This window comes from Danio rerio, chromosome 4 (genome assembly GCF_052040795.2).
Source record: "Danio rerio strain M-AB ecotype USA chromosome 4, GRCz13ab, whole genome shotgun sequence".
Classification (NCBI taxonomy): Eukaryota; Metazoa; Chordata; class Actinopteri; order Cypriniformes; family Danionidae; genus Danio; species Danio rerio.
Genome location: NC_141024.2, coordinates 60,027,206 through 60,032,326, shown reverse-complemented (window position 1 = coordinate 60,032,326; position 5,121 = coordinate 60,027,206). Strand labels below are relative to the sequence as shown.

At 30.9% G+C, this 5,121-nt stretch overlaps 2 protein-coding genes across 3 annotated transcripts in view; one reads left to right on the top strand and one right to left on the bottom strand.

The window, feature by feature from the left end:
* LOC137491106 (uncharacterized) overlaps positions 1-5,121 on the top strand; it is a 421,384-nt gene that overhangs the window by 57,556 nt on the left and 358,707 nt on the right. The gene's annotated exons all lie outside the window — the stretch shown is intronic.
* The window catches only part of LOC141381800 (uncharacterized), an 887,475-nt gene that overhangs the window by 601,514 nt on the left and 280,840 nt on the right, over positions 1-5,121 (bottom strand). The gene's annotated exons all lie outside the window — the stretch shown is intronic.

The window sequence follows — 5,121 nt, the reverse complement described above, 5'->3', positions numbered from 1 at the left end:
TTAGTGAAAATAACCAATGATTTACTCTTAGCTGCTGACCAAGGGTGCATCTTGCTATTAGTTTTACTCGATATTAGTGCGGTATTTGACACCATTGACCACAATATCCTCATAAATCGCTTAAAGTCTACAGGTGTCCAGGGACAGGCTCTACAATGGTTTAAGTCATACTTAACTGACCGTTACCAGTTTGTGAATATTAATGGACAGCCCTCACAAGTCAGCCCAGTAAAGTATGGGGTGCCTCAAGGATCGGTTTTAGGCCCTTTACTGTTTACAATTTACATGTTACCTCTGGGAGACATTATTAGAAGACATGGGATCAGCTTTCACTGCTATGCAGATGATACTCAATTATATATTTCAACTAAACCTGACGAGACATCTGAACTGTCTAAACTAACTGAGTGTATCAAAGACATTAAAGACTGGATGACAAACATTTTTTTCTCTTAAACTCAGACAAAACAGAATTATTACTTATTGGGCCTAAATCTTGTACACAGCAGATCTCACTACTCAATCTATAATTAGAGGGATACAAAGTTAGCGTTAGCTCTACTATAAATGATCTGGTTGTCATATTAGACAGCAATTTAACTTTTGAAAACTTTATATCCCATGTCACAAAAACTGCCTTCTTTCATCTGAGAAATATCGCTAAATTACAAAGCATGCTATCTATCTCTAATGCAGAAAAGCTAGTCCATGCTTTTATGACTTCGAGGCTGGATTATGAAGTGGATTTTATACTCTTTAAAGTGTGATGTTAATGTATATATTCAAATTGAATGTGTATAATCTGCTTGTAGACATACATACCATTAGAAGAATACCATTAGAAGGGTTAACCTAGGTGGAAATTGGGGTCAGGGGTTAAATTAGGTGGAATTTGTGGTCAGGGGTTAACCTAGGTGAAATTTGGGGTCAGGGGTTAAACTAGGTGGGATCTTGTGTGAACAATGTGAAAAACAGTTGCAAAAGAGTATTTAAGCAGGCCAGAACATCAGTGAGACAGAATTTTTTTAGACAGAGATGCTACTGGGGGTCTCCTGAAAATTCTCCTTTGTTGTCGACAATAAAGTATACCCTTCTGATATTCATAACCTTCAGACTGAGTTTGATTCATTAAGAGAAAAACCTAAGAAATCACTATAATTGGCGTCCCTGGGTGGGCTGGAAAGGAGCAGGACTGGTGTTACTGTGCATGCTGGACTGGAGAAAAAACACCAATATGTGGCCACAATAAAAAAACGGTAAGCGATTTTATGCTTATTAGTTTGTGTTTTTTCTGCCAGGACCTGCTTGTAACGGTAAATACACTTGAACTGTTTCTCCAGCTTTAAATAATTAAAAGTAAATGTAGAAATCCTGTGGTTACCGCTCTAAGGTTAGAGGCTGCTTGGACAGGTCACTCAAGAGGAGTGTAGAGTATTTATTTAATTGTAGTGTTTGTGTATTTGCTGCTTCGGGTTAGGCAAAATAGTCCACATTGGTGTGCAGAGAAGACTCCCTTCCTCCTCCTTGACTGGAATGAGGATGGGTGATGCAGCTCAGGTTACACTAAGTGGAGGAGAGGAGTGAATGAGAAGAGGAAAAATAATAAGAGTAAAAGTGTGAATGCGTTTAAACGTTTTTTAATAAGGAGTAGGTTAAAATAATGATTATAGTATATTATAATATAAAAGGAGGGTTACATATGTGAGGTGTGATTTAAAGAACAATAGGAATAGTGATTTATTCAGTTTAAAAGAATAGATTATGATATAAAGGAGGAGTCTTCTAAATCAAAACTAATGGAACATGTTGCATTTGAAAGACACAGAGTGAAAAGGCAGAAGAATATACTAGTTAAACATTTTTCTGAAATTATATTTGTGTTTTAAGTTTAAATATGTTAAAAAAGAACAATAAGCTGAATAGAATTAAATTCTTTACATAGCAACAGGTGAAAGACAGTCTGCCCCAGGATGGGGGTAAGAGATAGATTTATGGTGTCCATGTGTGAACAATAAATAGATTATTTCTATTTACAGCACAAGGAAAACAGAGAAGAGGAGAGTAAAAGAGAGAATATCAAACTATTAGATAAAATAATGACATAGACTTTAGCATAATTGTGGATAGAATATAAGTTATTGATGAATAGATATATTATAAAGTGGTATAGTAAGATAAATGAAATGAGGAAATACTAATAATAGAGTTATATTATATAGAAAAGAGTTTGAAACTCTACTAATGGAAAAGAATAAATGAAGCCATAGTGATGAATATATATAGAGATAAAGGAAGTATGGAGTAAAAGAATATATTAATAAACAAATAGATTTACTAAATAAGTATGAATGAATAACATATAAGTTAGTTCTTGAATTAAGAATAAAATAGAAAAAGAAAACTTGAAAAATGAATATTGATTAATTGAAAATTTAATTATAAAATGTGAAACAAAATAAGCTTTAAAATGTATAAGAAAACATAAGAGCTAAAAACTTAAATTACAGAAAGGAAAAAGAATAAAATAGAAATAGAAAAATAAATCCACTGTTTCATAGATCAAATTAAAAGTTTAAAATATGCTTACAATATAGGCACATTGAACAGATAAGATAAAAAGTAAAAAGCAGTAACAATTTGAAGAAATAATTGACTTTAGAGAATTTGTTTGTATTTAAGGGCAATACAAATGCTTGTTTCATCTTTCTCAAAGTCAGCTACATAAGATCTAAGCCATCATCTATTTGTAGTAAAGTAAAGTGATTTAGATGAAAATCACACTGGGTAAATGTTAAAACATGATAGAGTGAGTTAAAATATATATATATATATATATATATATATATATATATATATATATATATATATATATATATATATATATATATATTGCCCATATATATATATATATATATATATATATATATATATATATATATATATATATATATATATATATATATTTAAGAGTGTAGGCAGTAAGAAGATAACTGATAATTAAACATTGCATTTCAAAAATGAAAAATGATTTTAGTAAATAAATATGTGAATTTAATTAATAATATTAACTTTGAGCTATAGCAGTAATGATTTTGAACAGTTATACCAGATATTGGGCCACCATGTAGTATTGTTGAGTTAAATCAGGTATGGAAAAACAGATATGGAAATAAAAAATACAATACTAAAATACGTGGCAGAGAAAATAAAAGATAAGATAATGTCAAATGGCAAACAGACGAAACATTTGATGTAAGCAGTGAGAAAATAAAAACTGAGTATGGAAAATGTTAGGGAAATTAAAATACGATGTAAAAATGACCGGTTAGTAGAGAAACACTAGCAAAGATGAGGAGAAATGTAAAGTAAAGCATAATCCGAAGCTAAAGAAATTAATTAGAAATAGAATAGAAATAAAAAATTAAACATATTTACATATGATAAAATGATTGTGAATTAGAGAAAAATAAACTGTTAAAACCGTAGAGAGGAGAAAATAGATGAGAGGAGTCTTCATTTGATGGTAAAAACATGGGAAAGAAGAAAAGACTTTTATAGGTTATGAGCTAAATTCCATATATTACTTAAGAGGACATAGGGATGGACTTTGGGGGACTGTGGTCTCTTATCTACCAGACATCTCTGAGTGCACTGTCAAATGGAAAAGGTGTTTGAAAAACACAATGGACAAACTGTTGGCTGTGGACATTTGTGAAAGCAGTGAGGCAGGAACTGCATGCCCAGGAATTACTGAGGACTGGAAAGGCTACTTATGTTCAGAGACACTAAAAAGAGGCAAACAAGCTAATGATTAACTGATCAAAGAGAAAAAGCACTCCACCAGAACTTTACAACAGCTCAATGAAAGAAAAGAAGCCAGCACAAAGAGAAGGGGGAAACACTGTGCCCTGATATGGACACCACAGAAAAGACTGCACTAATCTATGAACCAGTTGTCTTCTCGGGGTGTCAGGAGGGAGAGTATGGTAGTCCATCTCAAAGCAGTCGACCTATAGTCCAAATTGACTACAATGTGACCACTCAGAGGGCAAAATAAGAGCAAAAGTGTAGCTACCCATTCTTGTATCAAATCAGACTCCTGTCAATTTGATAAAAAGAAAAGTATCATGTAAACTGTGAAAAGTCTTAGATGATAATGTACAATGAAACTTTAAATGTGTAATGTTGAAATGATAAATTATGAAGAATGTTAAATTATTTTGGTTCATTTTCATAGGTTAACTCATAGAGATTATTGAACATAAGAGGATAAATTATAATGCATGGTGGTGATAAAAAAGATAATAAAAAACAGTTTTTGATAACTGAAAAAAATAATAATTTGGGTTAGAAGTTGATGGAGTTAAGTATTTAAGTTAAAATTAGGGAAAACTTATTTTGAGTAAACTAAACTAAGATTTGAGAGAAAAGCTATTTCAGAGATTAAGACAGAAAAGTGATTTATACTTGAAGAGAATGAAAAAAAATGAAATGAACTCACAGTACTGAATAGGTCAAAAAGTAACAATTCTAAATGTACTAAAATAATATTTGAAAAAGAAAAGTGTCTAAAAATAAAAAACAGAAAACATTTGTTTTACAAATGTGAAGAAATAATTAAAAGCAAAGAAGAATTAAGGACTAAAGATGAATAATCAGATCAGATAGAGAGGAACCTATAAAGAAATCCAGTGATTTTTCAGTCAACTTGTAGAAAATTACAACAAAAATTTATGTATAACCAGTTTGATGTGAGAGCAGGAAGGAATTAGGAGCTGAAAATGCTGAAAAGCAAAAATGCTTATTAATATAAAATGCAAAATAAGAAATTATTTAGGTAAGTGTCAAATTATAATAATGATTAACAGTTCAGGACATAAAGGTAGACAAAATTAGCCAGCATAGGGAGGATTAATTAAAATTAAACCAGATGCAGTTCTGTTATATGCTGGAATAGGCATTAATGAAACTTTTGAGAACATAGCAATATTAGAAACACTTAGATATGTTATGGCATTTCTAATTAAAGTCAATTTCAATTTGGTTGTGATTGTGTAGGTGACTATTAAAATGGATTCTATTTGAATTTGATTTGAATTAAATTTTTGATTAAGGCATTAG